The sequence below is a fragment of the Lepus europaeus genome, chromosome 5 (assembly GCF_033115175.1).
Source record: "Lepus europaeus isolate LE1 chromosome 5, mLepTim1.pri, whole genome shotgun sequence".
Lineage (NCBI taxonomy): Eukaryota > Metazoa > Chordata > Mammalia > Lagomorpha > Leporidae > Lepus > Lepus europaeus.
In genome coordinates, this window is record NC_084831.1 from 31,825,544 (window position 1) to 31,846,855 (window position 21,312).

The following is a 21,312-nucleotide window of genomic DNA, read 5'->3' on the forward strand; positions in this document are numbered from 1 at the left end:
TGGTTCTCTATGTCCACCTGCATATTCAGAAAATCCCACAGAGAGTGCAAACTGAACATATCCAGTCTCTGTAGGGAAACACTGCCCACCAGCTGCTCAAGCCGGAGAACTGAGTCTCCTGGACTGCACACCCCTCTCTCGCATTCCTGCAAGCAGTCAGGAGCTCCTGTCACTTCCACCTCTCAGATCACTCCCAGACGAGTCCATTTCTTTGCACCCCTATTTCTCTATCAGCTCCCTTTTCTGGCCTCCTTGTAACCACTTTGTCCCTTCTCTATGCTTTGGCTAGAAAGTTCTTGTTCAAACACAAATAGCACCACGCACTTTTTTTTTAAGGTTTATTTATTTATTTGAAAGTCAGAATTAGAGACAGGAGAGACAGAGAGAGGTCTTCCATCTGCTGGTTCACTCCCCTAATTGCCACAACAGCCGGAGCTGCGCCAATCCAAAGCTGGGAGTCCGGAGCTTCCTCTGGGTCTCCCATGTGGGTGCAGGGGCCCAAGGACTTGGGCCATCTTCTACTGCCATCCCAGGCCATAGGAGAGAGCTGGATCGGAAGTGGAGCAGCCAGGACTAGAACTGGCACCCATATGGGAAGCCAGCGCTTCACACCAGGGTGTTAACCTACTGTGCCACAGCGCCAGCCCCATCCATGCACTTTCTTAAAGTCCTTCAGTGATGTCCTTAGGTGTAGGTTCCCAAATCCTCAATACACATAAAAGTTGGCAGGGTCTAGACTTTGAAAGCCCTCTCACCCCAGTCCTATATCACTTCCCTTTATTCTCTGTGCCCAGCCACATTGATCTTTGCTCAATTCCTTGAAGCTGCTGTGCTCTCACCTTCAAGTCTTAGTATTTTACCCATCTGGCTAACTCATCCCCAGCCTTAAGGTTTTGTATTAAATAGTATTTCCTCAGGGTAGCCTGCCCTAGTCCTCCCAGATGAAGTCAGCTTGCTCTGGGTATGTTCCTCAACCTTCTGAACTTCTCCCTGACAGCAATTTCCTGATGATTCTTGTAATTGTACAGCAGAATATCTGTTTCATGTCCTTATTTGTCACTAGCTTGTTAGCTCCATCCATAATGACAGACTGTGCCTGTTTTATCCACCATCATGTCCACAGTGCCCAGGAGCGCCTGCAGTGTAGTTAGATGCACACTAAGCATTTCTGATCTGGCTGACAGTCAGGGAAAACCTAAGAAGCACTGGCCTTTGGGAACATCCTAGAACTATCTGAGACTATATACCCTCTTCTCCCCTGAGAGAGGTTGTCAGGGCCAGGGGAAAATGGAAGTACTCTATGACCACCACAATCAGAAAGAATATTGATCACAGTTTCACTTATTAGAGTGAACACTTAGAAACTAAAACCCTAACTGCCCAACAATGGGGGAATGGCTTAGTCCATTATACCAGTAATTTAAAAGTATTGTCTAATATAGGAAATCCTTGTTTTTCAAATAACACACTGCAAGGGGCACAGATTTGTAAAATGCATTGAAATGGGGCCATTCCAGATGAATGAGGATGGGATGGCGCTTTGACTTCTCCAGCTTTTTCTTTAATTTTCCCTCCCCCATTTTGATGTCCCTCTGCCCCCAAGCCTTGGAGGATTTCCAGTTCCTGCCTCTATTCTTTCTTTGAAAGCCAGGACATCATTTCTGTCCTGGATTTCCATCAGACACTCTCAAATGCTTTGTTGTATTGTTGTTGTTAAGCTGGCTCAAGTTGATTTTCTGTTGCTTGTAAATAAAAAACAAAACTTAAGTAATATGTGATAGAAAGAACCTTAGCCCTGGAGTCAGAAAACATTGGTTTCAAATCTAGATTCTGAGTGAGCAAGTTAACCATTTTCAACTTTAATTTTTTTCATCTGTAAGGGGAATAAGATTTAACTTTTGGAAATTTTTTAAACAATCAACACGAATGTATTAAAAGACTCAATATTGAGCAAGCTGTCAAGAAATGTTATATAAATAAAATTAAAGCTTTATTCGGAAACCTCTTCTACCCCATCAAACTTGAAGGAGAGGATAGCTAGATTCAGGCAGCCTAAATTAGCAAGGCTGCCATCTTGTGGCAATTTACCAGCATGCTGTCCAGCGTCATTGAGTACATTTGCAGGAAGATGTACCCGGAAACTATAGCTACATGACAGAATGGCAGGAGAGAGAGAGACGTTGGAGTAAATATAATAACTTAAAACATGAGACAGGGGCAATCCATCATTGGACAGAGCAAGCAATAAAGGACCTGGGACTGCACATCTAGGAACTGTCACATGCAGCAGAGTGAGAGAAAGGGGCAGAAAGTACTGACTGATGGAGGAGCAGACAGGTATACTGCAGAGTACCACTCAAGCCAGGGTTGACCTCCATTTGAATTGATAGCTAACTTGATCCTACCATTTCTTTTCTCAAGGCTTCAAAAGCCATTAGCAGAAGTCAGTCAACACCGTACTCCTCATAACACCATTGCTCCCAGACCACAGCTCCGGTGTCCCTTCCAGAGGTGCTGGAGGAAATCTGCCTTGCCTTTCCCAGCTTCTAGAGGCTGCCCATGCCACCAAGACCTCTGCTTCTATTGTCTCGGTTCTGCTGGAGCTCCTGCTTCCCTTTTGCCTTCAAGGGATTCATGTGATTATGTAATCCAGGACATTCAACCCACCTCAACTCTTGACTTAATCATATCTGCAAGGGATTTTTTTTTTTTCTGCTTAAAGTATCATATTCACAGGTTCTGGAAATTAAGATGTGCACATCTTGGGTAGGCCATTATTCTGCATAGCAGGGTGCATTTTTCTCAACTCTACATTCAGATACATGGTGGGAGTATTTACACCACAGTTATTGGCAAATGCTACAACCCACGGCCTTTCTTCCTGGAAAGACTATTGGTAAACTTCACCTGAAACCACTGATTGACTGAGGCAGAATCTCTTACGAAGATCAAAAGGATTGTCAGCACTCAACAAAGGAAGGTAGGGTGATGAATATAATCCAGAGGGTATAAGGGTTACTCCCTAGTTCTACATCTGATATGAAAAACTAATGGGAAACTATGGTAATACTATACAGGTTAGAGAACCAAGGTCTCCAACCCCTCAACAAAGACGGTTTGATCACCTACAGAAAACTCAGTGATAGCCTCAACTGGATCAGATCCTTATGAATTAGATCATGGCATGGTTCATTCAATCCCTCTTTCTTTTTCCATCTCTACGACTCTGACGAACTGAGGTGCTGGCTGAAGATAAAGAGAATTTGGAAATAAGTAGTGGATATGTGAAATCCAAGCTACCAACTAAGACCTTGTCACCAGTTAAGAAGTTTCTTGCCATGTCAGTTAAATGTTTAAGCATTATATCTGGTTTTCCTCTCTTTGCTTTCCCTTCCCCTCTCCAAGTTTAGTCCATAGGTTACAGAACATTGAGGCAGGATCATTATGGACCTGGAGGGAGGATTATTATTCAGAGATCCTGGATGCAGATGAAGTAACTGACGAGACTTCAGCTTGATTCCTTTTTTCTTCTTCTTTTGTTTCTTTTATTTATTTAAAGAGTTACAGAGAGAGAGAAGGAGAGGTAGAGAAACAAAGAGAGGTCTTCTATTCACTGGTTCACTCCCCAGGTGGCTGCAGCAGCCGGAGCTGAGTTGATCCGAAGTCAGGAGCCAGGAGCTTCTTCTGGGTCTCCCACGTGGGTACAGGGGCCCAAGGATTTGGGGCATCTTCTACTGCTTTCCCAGGCCATAGTAGAGAGCTGGATTGGCAGTGGAGCAGCTGGGACGCAAACTGGTGCCCATATGGGATGCCGGCGCTTCAGGCCAGGGCTTTAACCCACTGAGCCATAGTGCTGGCCCCTTGATTCCTTTTGTAAGGTAGGAAATAAATGTAATGAGTATAACCCCAGGGAGAATTGGTTTAATTTGGATTGTGTTTTGTTTTTAAATGTAAGTGTAGAAAGAAGGGTATTTGTTGATGTTGAACAATCACAGGAGTTTTTAAAATTATTTTTTAAATATATATATATTTAAAGATTTACTTATTTATTTGAAAGGCAGAGCAACAGAGAGAGGGAGAAACAGAGATCTCCCATCGGTTGATTCATTCCCAAATGGCCACAATGGTCAGGTCTGGATCAGGCCAAAGCCAGGAGCCAGGAGCTTCATCTGTGTCTCCCATGTGGGCGGCAGGAACCCAAGGACTTGGGCCATCTTTTGCTGCTTTCCCAGGGTATTAGCAGGGAGCTAGATCAGAAGTGGAGCAGCCAGGACTCGAACCGGCGCCCATATGAGATGCCAGATTTGTAGATGGCAGCTTAACCTGCTTGCTGTGCCACAAGGCCGGCCACAGGAGTTTGTTATAGTGGACATCTGTCATTCTTATTGGACACTTGAGCATCTTCCTCCTCTTTGTAAATTTGGGCAATATCCCAAACACAAGAGAGAGAGTGCACCCAATACTGTCAAAGTTCATGATGCTGTCACTTCTAGTGTAGCAGACCCTGCCAATTCCATTCTCGTTAGGTTGTGTTCCTTGAGACAAGTTGGAAAAGGGAGAAGAGTCAATATAGGGTTATCAATGAATGGTTTCTGCTCTGGGCAACTGGTCTCTGGCCCTTTGAGGACCCTGAGAAACATGAAATGCCCATCAGAAATGTCCCGCTAGGACATAGAAGCGGCACTATTTGGTCATTGTTATATCTGGCTATGACAGAGGACACAGGGTATATTTTGTACAGCTTCTCAGAAAATGCTAGCTTCCCAATTTCAGATCCTGCACCATCCTGCCTTTCCTCTCCTTAAACTCAATGTGGTGGATTGGACAACAACAGCCACCTTGCCACTGTAAGGGTGAGACGAAGCAAATCACGCGTATCAATCCTGGTTACTGAGCCAGTAGAACTGCCTGCCTCCAATTTTCTTGTATGTGATAAAAATATCCATAAAAAGTTTCACTGTAGTCGAGTTGTCTGTTATCTGCAGGCAAAAGCTGATTTATCTGGTCTCACGTGCAACAGAGGGCACCAGCCAAGACTTTGAATCGAAAGCTAGCAAGGAAGCAGGGTCTATGGGCAAACTCAGTGATGAGCAGAATAGTGGCAGTGTTCTGGTGGCACCATCCCTGGTGCTGACACTGCTGACCTTATTTTACTTTCTGGTGGCCTTCACCAGGGACACAGACAATAGACTCTCTGTACTGAATAATAATTGTTGCCACTCGCTGAGTACTTGCTGTGAGCCAAGTATTTTATAAATTTTCTCTCCTAATCCACATCAAACATTCAAGATGGGTATTAATATCCTTCTCTGAGGTTAAATGAGGAGAATGCCAAGATCACAGTCAGTAAGTGGCAGAGTTGGGATTCAATTTCAGGTCAGAGTGACCTCAAAGCCAGATCTCAGCCTCTGCGTTATATTGCCACTATTTCTTCAGCCAGCTCCTAAGTTCTGGACCTGAGACCCTGGCTCGGACTGGAGCCTGGGGCCCTTCCCCAGGGGGGGAAGACGAGACTCTTGAAGACTGTTCTCCGTCATCAGCCCCTTCTGGCAGGGGGCTGTAGAATCTGCCCGAATGTTGCCAGGCTCAGAGCCAGGCTGCACAGATGCACGCAGGCCTCCCAGCCAGGCCGGGAAACGCTCCAGAGGAGCCGCCAGACTTCTGTGTCTGAAACCCTGAGAGATAAGCAGGAAGCTTGGGCAGCACCCTCAGAGACAAAACCATTCTGCTGAGATCCAGACAAAATAAGATGGTGGCGACTGTGAGAATCAATGACTCCCTGAGGCAAGTCTCCCTGGTAAACAGACCAACTGCATTCCTTCCATCCCCCTTCTTCTCAGGCTGGATTTGGAGGCTCAAAGCCCCCACACTCAGATTCAGTCTGCCTCCCACCTTCCATTCACCCACACCCCAAGTCTCTGAGCCACCTTGGCTCCCTTTCGCCCTGTTTTATTTGCTAAATGTTGTCTATAAATATTTACCTAGTATCAATTTTGTGCTAGATAGGGGCTTACAGAGAGGAAGGAACTTATAAGGGAGGAAGACATTAATACATAATTGCACAAATGTAAAAGTCACTGCCTGTAGTGCTGGCATCCCATATGGGCACCGATTTGAGTCCCAGCTGCTCCACTTCTGATCCAGCTCTCTGCTATGGCCTGGGAAAGCAGGAGATGGCCCAAATGCTTGGGTCCCTGCACTCACATGGGAGACCTGGAACCAGAAGAAATTCCTGGCTCCTGGCTTTGGATCAGCCCAGCTCCGGCCATCGCGACCATTTGGGGAGTGAGTGGATGGAAGACCTCGCTCTCATTCTCTCTCTCTGCCTCTGCCTCTCTGTAACTCTGCCTTTCAAATAAATAAATCTTAAAAAAAAAAAAAAAAGATTGTAACACCTGGGGTAGGTTTGTGGCATAGTGGATTCAATTGCACTTGGGACACCCCACCTATATACCACACTGGGGTACCTGGTTTGAGCCCTGACAACTCTAGGCTTCCGATCCAGCTCCTTGATAATGCACCTGAGAAGTAGCAGATGATGGCCCAAATACTTGGGTTCTTGCCACTCACGTGGGAAAATCAGATGAAGCTCCTGGCTTTGGCCTGGCCTACCCTTGGCTGTTGTGGGCATTTGGGGAGTGACCAGCAGACAGATGATCTCTCTCTCTCTCTCTCTCTCTCTCCATTCTGTCACTCTTTCAAATAAATAAATATTTTAAAAAGCAAGATTATAACACCTGCCAGGAAGGAGAAATAGTATTAATTGACTGTGTATACCTGGCGTCTCAGTCTCTTCCTATTGCTGTAATACCTGAGACTGGATAATTTGTAAACAATATAAATGTATTTCTTAAGAGTTCTGGAGGCTAGAAGTCTAAGATTAAGGTGCTGGCAGGTGCAGTGTCTGGTGAGAACCTGTCCCTGCTTCCAAGAAACACCTTATTATTGCATCCTTACATGGTGGAAGGCAGAAGGGCACAAGGGCCCAGCTCGGTCCTTCAGCCTCTTTGTAAGGCACTAATCCCATCTGTCTTCCTGGGGCTCTGCCTTCATGGTCTAATTACTTCCTATAGGCCAACCTTATCATACTATTGTAAAAGGAATACATTTCAAAGCAATTTTTTTTTTTTTAAGATTTACTTTATTTGTTTGAAAAACAGAGTGACAGAGAAAGAGAGAGAAAGAGATCTTTCATCTGTTGGTTCACTCCCCAAAGGACCATGAAAGTCCCGGCTGGGCCAGGCGGAAGCAATGGGCCTTTAGAAATGTGGATTTTGTGCTGCCGTCTCAGGCACGTTAGTGGGGAGCTAGATCGGAAGCAGAGGAGCTGGGTCTTGAACCAGAGCTCTGATATGGGATGCTGGCCTGCAGGCAACAACTTAACCTGCTGCACCATAGCACCAGCTCCTCAGAATGAATTTTAGAGGGGACAAAAAATTCAAATTACAGCATCTGGGGACTAGATCTAGTCTGAAGGTTCACGCTCATAACACATCTTTTTTTTTTTTTAAGATTTTTTTTTTTAATTTTTTAATTTATTTGAAAGTCAGAGTTAAAAAAGAGAGGGGAAAATCTGCCATCCACTCCCCAGATGGCTGTAATAGCCAGGGCTGAGCCAGGCCAGAGCCAGGATTTCATTTGGGTCTTCCACGTGGGTGGCAGGAGCCCAAGTACTTAGGCCATCTTCTGCTTTCCCAGGCTATTAACAAGGGCTGGATCAGAAGTGGAGCAGCTGGACATAAATGGGCCTGTATGGGATGCCAGCATTGCAGGCAGCAGCTTTACTCCCTATGACACAATGCTGGTCCCACATCTTTTTTTCTTTAAATTAAAAAGGGAGGGGCTGGCACTGTGGCACAGTATGTTAAGCCTCCACCTGCAGCCCTGGCATCCCATGGGGTACTGGTTTGTGTCCCAACTGCTCCACTTCCAATCCACTTCCTTCCACCTAGGTGGGAAACCCAAAGGAAGTTTCTGGTTCCTGGCTTCAGATAGGCCCAGCTCCAGCCATTGCAGCCATTTGGGGAGTGAAACAGCAAGTGGAAGATCTCTCTCCCTCTCTCTGTTTGTAACTCTGTTCTCAAATAAATAAATCTTAAAAAAAAGAAAATTAAAACAATTTTTGACACATAAAAATTGTACACATTTATGGGCTATCATGTAATGTTTTGTTTGATACGTGTATATGTTGTGTAATATTCAATCAAGGTAAATATATCTATTGCCTTGAACATGTAACATTTTTATGACCTTGTCTTTTAAAATTTTATTTATTTATTTTGTTTATTTGAAAGGCAGAGAGACACACAGACTGAGAGAGGCAGACACAACAGATCTTCCATCTACTGGTTCATTCCCCAAATGCTTGCAACAGTCAGGGTTGGGCCAGGCCAAAGCCAGGAGTCAGGAACTCAATCTGGGTCCCCCATTTGGGTGGTAGGAATCTGACTGCTTGTACCCTCACTGCTGCCTCTCCGGGTGTGTATTGTCAGGAAGATGGAATCAGAAGTGGGACTGGGACTCAAACATTTGCACAATATGGCATGTGCTGCACCAAACACCCAGCCCTTAACATTTCTTTATGATGAAAACATTCACAATTCTATCTTCTAGTTTTTATTTAATAGAAAAATAAGCAGTACATTATCTATAGTCACCCTACTGTGCAACAGAATCCCAGGACTTCTTACTCATAACTACAACTTAGCATCAAATCACCTTCTTCTCATTTGTCATCCTCTTATCATCACTCCTTATTCCTTTCATAAAAATGGTGTTAGGGCCAGCGTCTGATGTGGCAGTTAAGATGCAGTTTGAGCCACTGCATCTGATATTGAAGTGCTTAGGTTTGAGTCCTGGCTCTGCTTCTCATTCCGGCTTCTGCTAATGCAGCAGGCGATGGCGCACATACTTGGGTCCCTGCCACCCAACTGAGAGACTCAGAGTGAGTTCCAGGCTTCTGGTTTGGGCCTGGCTCAGCCCTGGCTGTTGCAGGCATTTGGGGAGTGAGCCAGCAGATGGAAGCTCTTTTTGTCTGTCTTCCTGACTTTCAAAAAACAATACAAAAACAAAAGAACGATGGCTTGTGTTGTCCCACTGCTGCATTCCCACACCATGGCTTTGATTCAGGTCCTCACCATATGTTTGTCTCTATATCCTGACAGGCCTCTCTGCCTCCCACATAAGCCCATGTTCTACACTGTAGCTATAACTGTATTTCTAAAATATAAGCTCTTCTTTGCTTTCACATTTAGTTTTCACCTCTCTTGCCTGGCAGTTTGCCCAGCTTCTTTTTTTCAGCCTTATCTAATATGCCTCTTTTATAGGAACCTCTCCGTCAGCCTGGCCTAGATTCTCATCCCCAGCATTTTTGCTCTGCAATATTCTACCCATCCATCTGAGCCCAGGAAATGACCATTCTGAACTCAAGGCGCTCTCTGCTTTGAACACATGTTAGAGGACAGCCATCATGGATGAGGCACTGGGTACTAAACATCAAGCAAGATTAACAAGGAGGAAAGATCTGGAAGCCAGGAGTCAGCACATCTTCTGATGACCACCTTGGAGAGTAATATCTGTTTCTGAAACAGACTGTATACTCCTTGGGAGCAGTGACCAGGTCTGACATCACTTCTGTACCTCAAGTTGTGCCCACTTGAAAATAGCACAGTGTTGGCCGGTGCTGCGGCTCAATAGGCTAATCCTCTGCCTGCGGCACTGGCACCCCAGGTTCTAGTCCCAGTCGGGGCGCCGGATTCTGTCCTGGTTGCCCCTCTTCCAGGCCAGCTCTCTGCTGTGGCCCAGGAGTGCAGTGGAGGATGGCCCAGGTCCTTGGGCCCTGCACCCGCATGGGAGACCAGAAGAAGCACCTGGCTCCTGGCTTCGGATCAGTGCGATGTGCCGGCCACAGCGCCCCAGCCGCAGCGGCCATTGAGGGGTGAACCAACGGAAAAGGAGGACCTTTCTCTCTGTCTCACTGTCCACTCTGCCTGTCAAAAAAAAAAAAAAAAAAAAGAAAGAAAGAAAGAAAGAACGAAAGAAAATAGCACAGTGCAAGGCACATAGGAAGAGCTCAATACATTTCAGTGTGCAGATTTAAAAAATGAATGAATAAAAGTGTCAGAGATTGTTCCTCAACCATGTCCCATTAGAGTTATGGGTGCAAGTGTCTAGACTCCTTAAAAGACTAGACATTCCATGAATGACTTACTTGCATGTGTACTTTTTATTGCTTTTTAAAATATTTATTCATTTGAAAGGTGGAGTTAGAGAGCAGAGCCTGAATTCCAGTCTCCCCCATGGGTGGCAGAAGCCCAATACTAGGGCCATCTTCTGCTGCTTTTCCAGGTGCATTAGCAGGATTGGCTGCTCAGGACTGGAACCTGTGCTCAGATGAGATGAGAAACAGATTAAGAGGGCCAGGAGAACCATATCATATGTCCTGGGCTTCCACACATGAAACGCTTACATTTAACCCTTTGATGTTGTGTTCAAATAAAGTTTTGTGTGTGTATGTGAGAGAGACAGAAAAGGGGAGAGAGCGAGTTTTTTGTTAAATGTAAATATTTAAAATATGATTTCTGTACTATTTTTGGTCATGTCATTTTTCTTTTAGATATACAGGGAGACATGGAATTGGAAAGAGGCCCAGCGACGCATCCAAAGGAACCTGTCCAAACGCTGCCTGCCTGTGAAAGGCCTAGGCCAGGATGGGGAACCCAGCGTGTCCTCAGATGACTGCAGTATGGTCTATGATATGGGGTTAATTAAGCTCACAGGGTTTAGAATCAGACAGATGTGTTTTCAAAGTCCCAACAGTTACTTTGTGACCTTGGCAAATGATTCAGCTTCCTCATTTGAAAACCACAGAGGACATAATGGTAGCTGCCACAGAGCAGCTCTTAGGAGTCAGTGAACACGTGCTTGCAGCCCTCGACACAGGCCTGGCGGGCAGTCAGTGCACAGTAAATGGGAGCCGTTATTCTAAGAACCGTATTTGTTGAACGATTCCCTCTGGCATAAAACGCTCGCATTCAACTTGAAACACGAGCTTTCAGTCCTGCGACTTAAGGGGTGGGAACTGTAGCTCTCGCCTGTTTTCTTCTAGAAATAACTCATCGTGGGAGGATAATGACCCGTTGGAAAGTGTGAGTCTCAAGGGAACAAAGATCTGAATCCCAGGTCCGAGGAACACGGAAGCGGTGTCCCCTGCGAGCTGCAGCCGCGGTGCGGAGCCCACCCCCACGAACCCACAGCAGCCGCGGGATGGGCACGGCCCGGCCTCAGGAGCGGGGTGGTGGCGCAGCGGGGCAGCATCTCCCCCGTTCCGCTCGCCCCACTCCTGGGGACCACACCCTGCGCGATTAGAGGAAGGACTCCCCAGGCACGGGGCGGAGGCTTCGGCGCGGCCCCAGACCTGACCATCTATGGTCACAGAGCGCGCCCAGCGAACAGGAAGTAGGCGAGTGGAAGGTTTTTTTCTCCACCTTCGCAGCCTGGGCAGGGCCAGCGAGGGCGGGGGGCGGGCGCGCCCAGCCACCCAGGGCTGGGTCCCCAGCACCCCTCACCGACCGCCTTCCTCACGCCTAACCTCCGTTAAGTCCTTCCCGACCTACTGCCTTCTCAACGTTACAAACCGGGAAACCATGCTGTGCAACGCCCAGGGGGAGGTGGAGCCTGGCCTTGATCCCCAAGGGAGCTGACGGCCGCCTGAGGTCCCTGGCCCCCCACCCCCTACCCCCCACCCCCCAGTCCTTTCAAGACCCTTTAGGGACAGCAGTGAAAAGGGACTGGCCTTTTTCCATTGAGATCAAACCGACAGGAGAATTAGCCACTCTCTGGCCTCCTTTCCAGTGCTCTCGGCCTCCCCATTGGCTCGGACCGCAGGGGGCGATTCCGGCTCGGTAAGGTAGGCCACGGGGAGTGGCCCAGCCTGTGGACACGCCCCCTCGGGGGCCGCTCCCGCCCAGGGGGCGGGGCTCTTCGCCTGGTGCCCTCGGCGCTGGCCGGTATTCTCTCTCCGAGGCGTGGGGTAGAGAGGGCGGAGTCGCGAGCCGGCAGGACTGACCACCCCACCGAATCCCAGTCCAGCCTACCGTTGCAGCCGGCGGTTCATTTCCGGTGGGGGCGCCGCGCCCAGTGAGGGCCCGGAAGTGGGTCGCGCGAAGATTGCTGGGCGGTTCTTGCCGGAAGTGGAGAGCGGCTGATCGCAGTACCGAGGTGAGGCACCGCTCTGAGGTGGGGGGTACGTTGCTGGGTGGGGACTGGGGCTCCCCTTCTGAGCCCATCGGCCCCTGGTGTTGATAATGCTTTTCTGGCCTAAGTGCGTGTGGCGACCCCCGCTGAGGGGGCCGGGGCTGAGGCCCTCAGGCCGATCGGGACTGCTGGGCGCGGTCTCTTGAGGTGGGGCGGGGGTGACCAGCTGAGACCGGCTGTCCCGGGGAGGTCCTTCCAGTCGATCTTGTCGCGCTGCCGGTCAGCCTCGGCGGAGGTCCGACTCCGGTGTCCTGACTGAAAGGAAACCCCCGAGTCTTTACCCCTCTCACTCCCATTGCAGAGATGGGTAAATAAACCCCTGGGGGGAAGAGGCTAGGGAAAATCAGACAGCGAGTGAGGAAAAGAATGAGAATCATTCGATTCCAACCCCAGATCCTCCCCACGTTCCTTTCCTTGGAATCTCTGACTTGGGGGTCATCTTCCGGTCTCGGCAGTTGCAGGTTAAAGGCCGCCCGCTGTGTGGAACTTTTTTTTTTTTTTTTTCCAAATTCAGCTGTTGGCATGCTTGGGGAGTTTTTCCAAGTGAGGTGGGCAAGTTCTACATTTGCCATCAGATAACTTCCCCTGCCTCCTAATCTGCTGCTCTCGCTCTGAAAAGCCACGCCAACTTTATTGGCGGTGTTCTGTATGTCTGGACCTGAAATCAGAATGGCTGGGGTTTGGCTCGGCCCCGCTGCTGGGGACCTGCGGCCGTGGATGCCTTATTTAACATCGCTGAGCTTCATTGTGCTCATCTTTTAAGTGGAGGTCTCTGCACCTCACAGGAATAAATTCAGTGGCAGCATTTCCGTGTGATCCGGGGGGGTGCCAACTGGGAAACCAGAAGCTGGACCCTGCGGGCATGGAGCTAGCAGGGTTGGCAGGAGCGTCTGAGAAGTCATTACAAGCCAGTGTTAGGAAAGAACAGGGTCCTGTGGAAGGATGCCACCGAGGGTTCAGAAAAAGCCTTTCAAAGTAGAGTTTAAGATGCGTTACAGGAGTAGGTGCTGGGACCAGGGGATGAGAACATCTTCGAAGTTACTGTCAAAACCGCGTCACTGGAGGCTGCTTGCAGGGCTCCCTATCCAAGTGAAAATGCCAGAGTGGAGCAGCACGTTGATCATTTACCAAACACTGAGACCCTTAGTAGGTGTGACGCTGGGGACAAAGAATGCAGTGTTCTTTTGGAGTTTATGAGGGAGGAGGGAGCAGGCAAGTGTGTAATGGATGGCTTACATTGTCAATGGTGCTCTGTGGGCGCCCAGCATCACGAGAGCACCCAGAAGTACCTGAGCTAGGTTTCCAGTCCTCTGGGAGGAGATGGGTGGCTAAATCGTACAAGAGTTATTTAGCCATGGGATGAAATTGGAAAAGGAATTTCCAGGCAAAGAAGACTGCAGGTGCAAGGATCTGGACGTGTGGAAGACCATAACTAGTTCAGTTTACCTGGAATTTCTGTAATGCTTAGGGAAGTGGAGTAAGTGAGGGGAAGCGGGGAGGTCAAATATGGAGGAACTCACAAGGCATGCTAAGGAGTTTGGGTTTTACCCTGAGAGCTGTGAGGATGCTTTAAAAGGATTTTATATAGGAAAACAGTATGACCAGGTTTCTGTTTTAGAATGTTCACTGTCAAGTGGGAGAGAATCAGACGCTGTAGGGGAGTAGGCCAGTGTTTTGCTCTACTGTATCAATGACTTGAATTCAGGGAGCGAGCGGAAATGGGAATGTAGACGAGGCACCGACTAGAGCAATATTAAAATGGAATCCGTGGAGTTGGAGGCCAGTTAATTTATGGGAATGAAGAAGTAAGAGTAATTAGATGATTGCCTGCTTTTCTGACTTAGGGAACTGGGTGATACCATTCAGCTAGGAAGAGGTAAATTAGGGAGGTGACACAGAAAGAAAATGAATTTTGGACATGTTTAGTTTGAAGTGTTTGTAGCGCGTCTAGGCAAAGGTTTTTAAAAGAGTGCCCCAGGCAGAGCAAGCAGTAAAGATGTGGAGGCAGGAGAATGTCTTTATTCAGTGAAGGGCCTGGAGCCTGGACTTGGACAGAACAAAGATAAAGGTCCATACCTGTTGGGTTCCAAAGGGCTTTTATTGCCTTGTTTGAATGTATTTGGATTTTATTTTGTGTTGGCAGTTTGCTGATTGAGTTGCCACCATCCAGCATATAGAAATTTCTGTAGGAGTTTCCTGCCTTCCCTGGAAACACTCCCATCAGGTGGGCATAATTGATGTCTTGGAGGGTTTAAATAAAATAATAGCAGTGAAAATACTTTGTAAAGCATAACCTGCCCAAAGTGGTGTTGTTCTTAAGATTCAGTGCCTGTGTGTTTGCTTGGAGGAGGTCAGCTGTTGAGTTAATTGTAAAATGTTTCCTTGATCTTTTTTCTCACCCATCCCCCTTCTTGGATATGTATACATTTGTTTAGTTGCAGTTATTATTATTATTTTTTTTATCCAGGACTGACCCTTTAAATAAGTGACTTCCTCTTTTTGTTTTTTTCTGAGGCATTTTGAGTCCAATTCATTTTGCTTAAACAAGCAAATGCAAAGTATCTTTGGAAATTGAACCCTCTGGTTTGCAATTTAACACTGAGATTTGAAATCCGAGGATTCTTAAGCCATACCTTATCCAATCCTAGTGATTATTCCTTTGAAATGTCATCATTAGTTTCTTTTCTACTGACCTGGCTTTCATGCTTGTTCCTCCAGCTTCTCTACCTCAGCTAGACTCATTTTTTAAATGTTCTTTTAAAAAACCATTTTCATTTCACTACCTTTCATTGGCTTCATCTTTCCAAGAATCAAGGCTAACCTCCTTTTTCCGACTTACAGAATTCCCCTTATTTTATTTAATTTTCAGTGGATGATATAGCTTGCCTTTCTAATTTAGTTTATTATGCTAGCATTTTATTTGAACTTCTTGTACTTAGCTTATTGCCTTTCTAATTTATTATACTAACATTTTGCTGGAATCTGTCGCATTTCCAAGTGTTCTTTTTTTTTTTTTTTTTTTAAGATTTATTTATTTATTTGAAAGTCTGAGTTACAAAGAGAGAGAGGGAGAGGCAGATCTTCCATCCACTGGTTCACTCCCCAATTGCTGCAATGGCTGGAGCTGTGCCAACCCAAAGTCAGGAGCCAGGAGCTTCTTTCGGGTCTCCCACGTGGGTGCAGGGACCCGAAGAGATGGGCCATCTTCTACTGCTTTCCCAGGCCACAGCAGGGAGCTGGATTTGAAGAGGAGCAGCTAGGACTCGAACTGGTGCCCATATGGGATTCTGGCACTGCAGGCGGCGGCTTTACCCACTACGGCACTGTGCTGGCCCCGCAAGTGTTCTTTATTACTTTAGAGTGAGGATTTTCAACCTCCTCATGATTTATTTTTAAGATTTATTTTTATTTACTTGAAAGAGTTACAGAGAGTTAGAGACAGAGAGACAGGTTCTCCATCCGCTGGTTCACTCCCCAGATGGCCACAACGGCCAAAGCTGAGCCGATCCTAAGTCAGGAGCCAGGAGCTGCTTCAAGGTCTCCCTCATGGGTCATCTTCCACTGCTGTCCCAGGCCATAGCGGAGAGCTAGTTGGGAAGAGGAGCATCCAGGACTAGAACCAGCACCCATATGATAATTGATGTCTTGGAGCTGCAGACTGGGGCTTTAACCCGCTGCTTCACAGCACCAGCCCCATAATTGATATTTTGAGCCAGGTAATTCTTCCTTGTGGATCTCTCTCGTGCATTGCAGATTTAGTTATTTATTTATTTGAAAGGAAGTTACAGACAGAGACAGAGATGGAGAGCTCTTCTACCCACTGGTTTATTCCCCAGATGGCTGTAACTTCCACAGCTGGGCTGGAACAGCCGGGACTCGAACCAGCACCCACAGGGGATGGGGGTGTCACAGGCAGCAGCAGCTTTACTTGCTTTGCCAGCCACAGTGCAGAGTGTTTAGCAGCCTTCCTGGCCTCTACCCATTACCCATTAGATCCTGGTAGCACTTCCTCAATTGTAACAACCAAAAATATTTTCAGACATTGCTAAATGTCTACTGGAAGGAAGAATTGTCCCTGATTGAGAATTACTGCATTGGAAAGTTTCATTTCAAATAAATAAATAAATTCTTTTTTTTTTTTTAAAAAGGAGCTGGTGCTGTGGTGGAGTGGGTAAAGCCACCACCTGCATCCCATATAGGCACTGGCTGCTCTGCTTAGGATCCAGCTCCCTGCTGATGGCCTGGGAAAGCAGTATAAGAAGGCCCAAGTCCTTGGGCCCCTGCACCCACATGGGAGACCCGGATGAGGCTTAAGTTTCCTGGCTTTGGATCGACCCAGCTCTGGCCATTGTGGCCATTTGGGGAGTGAACCAGTGGATGGAAGCCCTCTCTCTCTCTCACTTTCTGTCTCTCTGCCTCTACCTCTCTATAAAGTCTGCCTTTCAAATAAATAAATAAATATTTTTTAAAAAATGTTTCATAACTGTGATTGTTCAACAGTTTTTTCCTCCCCAGCTAAATTCTCTGAGGACAGACCCCAAGGCCATACTTAGCACAATGTATGGTACATGATAAGCACTCAGTATGCTGAAATGAATGAATTATTTGTTTCATTGAGGCATCAAGAAATGATTGTTTTCTTTAAGGAATTCCTGGTTGGTCCTTATAAGGACTTGCCTCCCTGCCTCCTCCATTCCTTCACCCCCAGAGAATGTGATCTGCATAGAGAAATGCTACACTGAGATGGGCGCTAGAAGCCACTTTGTGTTAGTTGACAGTGCAAGTCAGCAGATTTCCATTTCTACTGTAATGGGGATAAATAAATTCCTGTCTTATTCACATTCATGTTGCGTGCATTTAGACTGTTTGGTTTTAGCAGACAGGGACTATCATTTTTACATTGTGGATAGTTTATAGAGTTGATATTCACGTTTATTTTAATTGATAAAATTGAAAATTGTTCTAACTTCATCATCTTTATATTACAGCTACCAAATTCACCATGAAACTATTACTTTTTGTGAAACCACTGTGTTAACCTAATAAAAACAATCAAAGCTCTAAAAATACTCCTTAGCTACAGTGCAGCTCTGTTTGCCGGGTATTACCAGACATGCTGTGCCAAACTTTCCCATTTGGCTGGAAAATAGTGAGATGTTTAGTGAGAGGAACAGGCTGGCTATTGGTTTTTTTTTCCCCTCCAAAGGTCATTCAAATTCCTATACTTAAGTTAATTATAGACGTAGAATCACAGATCTTTTCATATCTCTACTTGTAGCTGAGTCATGGCTAAGGACAAATGTCATCCTTGGATGTATATGTATAAGAATGGGAAATGCTGTGCAGTTAAGGCAACTCTTCAGGCTGCAATCAGCCTGTGCAGTTTCTCCGTACACAGCATAAAGCGTGTAGAAGTAGAAGGGGACCATCAAGTGCTCTGTGCAGTTAGTTAGTCTTCATGATATTCTTTGAATGTGGGACAGAGGGGAACCCACAGCCATACAAAGTTAGGTTTGCCTCAGATCATTGAAACGGCAAGTTCCCAAGTCTGACTTCAGTTTGTACTATTCCTTATTTCACTTGTTCTCGGATTTTTAGACAGAAGACCATGTATAAGGTGGAAACAGGAGACAAGCACTGATAATGGGCTGGATTCCTTCCTGCCTAGAAGATAGGCCCTTCTTTCTCTTTTAATCTAAACCTCAGGTGGCAGTGACTCAGGCACTGAATGTCATTGTTTTAATCAGCGAAATCAAACGCTGGGAAGAACAGTGGCTCCTGATTTGGGTTAGATTTAGATGGCATCTTTTCTAGAGCAAAGTGGTGTCTGTTTTTGGTTTCTGGATTAAACCAGCCAACTTGTGTTTCCTAGTAACATGTTTAGTTTTTGCTTTGTGACATGTTAGAACCTACTGGTAAGAATTTCTATGTTTTAAGGAGTAGAACTACTCATATATAGCTTAGTGGTAGTTGAGATATATCCAAGTGGAGATATATAACTATGTGAAAGTAAGTTTAGAAAATAGGGAAAAATTGTCCAAAAGCCCATCACCCCAAAGTTACAAACACTGTGTTCTCTTGAAGTCTTTTTCCACAGAGCATTTAGCTATTCCCCTATACTTAGGAGGCTAAGATATATATAGATACAGGTAGGTAGATAGATCTAACATTAAGCTGAATCTTCTTGTCTATCATTTTACTTGCATTTGGATTTACTTCCTTAGGATAGAATCTCAGGAACAGGGTTACAACGTCAAAGCCAGGAGAAGGACTTTTCATGAAGTAGATCTGGTAGCTGCCATAGCATATAGGCTGACTTTTGTGCTTGCTTTCTTCTTCTTCTTCTTTTTTTTTTTTAAAGATTTATTTTATTTATTTGAAAGAGTTACAGAGAGAGGTAGAGACAGAGAGAGGTCTTCCATCTGCCACAGCACCAGCCCCTATCCCTGTTTACTTCTGAATGACTTCCTTGAATAGGCAGAAGAAACTGGGTTGAGTTGTAGAATGATCAGAGTGTAAAGCTGCTTCAGCAGGAACCACTCGTCATTTCTGTTTTTCTTGGTTTTAAACCACAAAAGAAATTGCTGGAGAATCAAGCCCATAATTTGTTTTTGCACTGCATGATATCCCTCCAAGAGCCTATCCATTCTCATGACTTCATGGCATTTCTTTGCCAGTGACTTGTAAACATTGTCTCCAGTCTTGATCCTTTCCCAGGCTTTATTTTGAAGTATGAACTGGACATTTCCACTTGGAAGCTTCATCTCTCCCATCTCAGCATATCCAAAACTGACCTCATCTTCTTGCCCTAACTGGAGCATGCCAGAACCTGTGCTGCCTGTGCTGTCGTCATTCTCTTGAGGCCCTCACACTTGCACCTCCAGAGTCATCCTTGTCTCCCCTCTGTACACAGGCAGTGCCCCGCACAGGCAGTGACACCCAGTTAGTACTTGTTTTCCGTTTGGCGTGAGCCTGAGGGCAGAACACAGATCCGGTAGGTGGAAGTTGCAGGGAGGCAGATTTGCCTCCATATAAGGAAGAACTTTTTGCTTTCAGCTGTCTGAATGGAATGGGCGTCCCCCGGAAGGCTCAGGTGTTTGAGCAGAGGCTGCCTGACTAATCACTGAGAATGCTGAGAGGACTGTTCTGAACCTCAGAATTGATTGCTAGAATCCCTCCTAATCCAGGAACAAGTGATCCAGTAGAAGGTAGTTTTTGTCTCTCCTGCTAGACTTCTACCTTTAGGTCAGGGAAGCTATTTAAAAAAAATATTTATTTGAAAGGCAGAGACAGAGATTTCTCCCTCCTTTGGTTCACTCCCCAAATGCCTGCAAGAGCTAAAGCCAGGAACTTAGTTTGGGTCTCCCACATGGGTGGCAGGGACCCAACTACTTGAGCCATCACCTGCTGCCTCCTAGGGTGCGCATTACCAGGAAGCTGGAATTGGGAGGGGAGCTGGGACTCAAACCCACGCACTCCAATATGGGACGCAGACATCTCAAATGGCATCATAAATGCTGTGCCCACCCCTTTTATTTTTAATTAATTATTTTATTTGATTTTTTATTTTATTGTATTTTTTTGACAGAGTTACTGAGAGAGAGAGAGACAGAGAGAAAGGTCTTCCTTCCGTTGGTTCACCCCCGAAATGGCTGCTACAGCCGGCGCTGCGCCTATCCAAAGCCAGGAGCCAGGTGCTTCTTCCTGGTCTCCCATGCGGGTACAGGGCCCAAGCACTTGGGCCATCCTCCACTGCCTTCCCAGACCACAGCAGAGAGCTGGACTACTGGAAGAGGAGCAACTGGGACTAGAACCCAAGGTGCCGGCGCCGCAGGCGGAGGATTAGCCTAGTGAGCCACGGCACCGGCCTTTTTTTTTTTGATAGGCAGAGTTAGACAGTGAGAGAGAGAGACAGAGAGAAAGGTATTTAATTTATTTGAAAGAGAGATAGCAGGGAAGCTATTTCGCCCCCCCCCCCCCCTTTTTAATATTCCCTACAGGGGCCGGCGCTGTGGCATAGTGGGTGAAGCCACTGCCTGCAGTGCCGGCATCCCATATGGATGCCAGTTCGAGACCCAGCTGCTCCTCTTCCGATCCAGCTCTCTGCTGTGACCTGGGAAAGCAGTAGAAGATGGTCCAAGTCTTTGGGCCCCTGTACCTGTATGGGAGACCTGGAGGAAGCTCCTGGCTCCTGGCTTCGGACAGGCGCAGCTCCGGCCATTGCGGCAAACTGGGGAGTGAACCAGCAGATGGAAGACCTCTCTCTCTCTGCCTCTCCTTCTCTCTCTGTATAACTCTGCCTTTCAAATAAATGAATAAATCTTTAAAAAAATATTCCCTACAGCACTTAATTCAGGTGTTTGTCCCTTAGTTGCCTAAAGATGATTATTTGTAGATTAATCAGTTGTTTTTGTGTAGTTTCAGTACCTGGTTAGATATCAAATATTGTGGGTTGTTTTTTTAGAAGTGTCTTTTGCAGTAACCTTATTTTACAACTAGATGAGTACCAGTTTTCAGTCTGACATTCTGGACCTTCATATCTTCTTTTTTTTTTTCTTTTTTCCTAAATCCCATTCAGTAGATCAGTCTGAGAGTACTTCAAAAATTTTGTAGAAAATGCTATTGAAACATAAGTTTATTTTGAAATCTGTGTATATTGGAGGTCTTAAGAAAGTTCAAGAAAAATGTATATTAAGGAAAAAACTGCACGAATTTCAAAGTTTTTTGCACCAAATGCTTATTTTTTTTAAAGATTTGTTTATGTATTTATTTGAAAGGCAGAGTTACAGAGAGGCAGAGGCAGAGAGAAAGACTTCCATCCGCTGGTTCACTCCCCAAATGGCTGCCACGGCCAGAGCTGAGCTGAACTGAAGCCAGGAGCCAGGAGCTTCTTCCAGGTCTCCCACACAGGTGCATGGGCTCAAGCACTGGGGCCATCTTCTGCTGCTTTACCAGGCCATAGCAGAGAGATGGATCAGAAGGGGAGCAGCTGGGACTCGAACCGGTGCCCCTATGGGATGCCAGTGCCACAGGTGGAGGCTTATCCAGAGCACCAGC

At 46.3% G+C, this 21,312-nt stretch overlaps 1 protein-coding gene across 3 annotated transcripts in view; it reads left to right on the top strand.

Annotated features, from left to right (window-relative positions):
- The first annotated feature begins 12,109 nt into the window (after positions 1 to 12,109).
- The window catches only part of CAP1 (cyclase associated actin cytoskeleton regulatory protein 1), a 31,176-nt gene continuing 21,973 nt past the window's right edge, over positions 12,110 to 21,312 (top strand). Inside the window, exons 1-2 of one of the 3 annotated variants that reach the window (XM_062191045.1) lie at positions 12,113 to 12,219; positions 14,399 to 14,479. The gene's annotated coding sequence lies outside the window, so the exon portion shown is untranslated. Of the gene's footprint in view, positions 12,220 to 14,398; positions 14,480 to 21,312 lie in introns of all 3 variants that reach the window. The other 2 variants (XM_062191046.1, XM_062191044.1) reach the window with 2 other exon arrangements.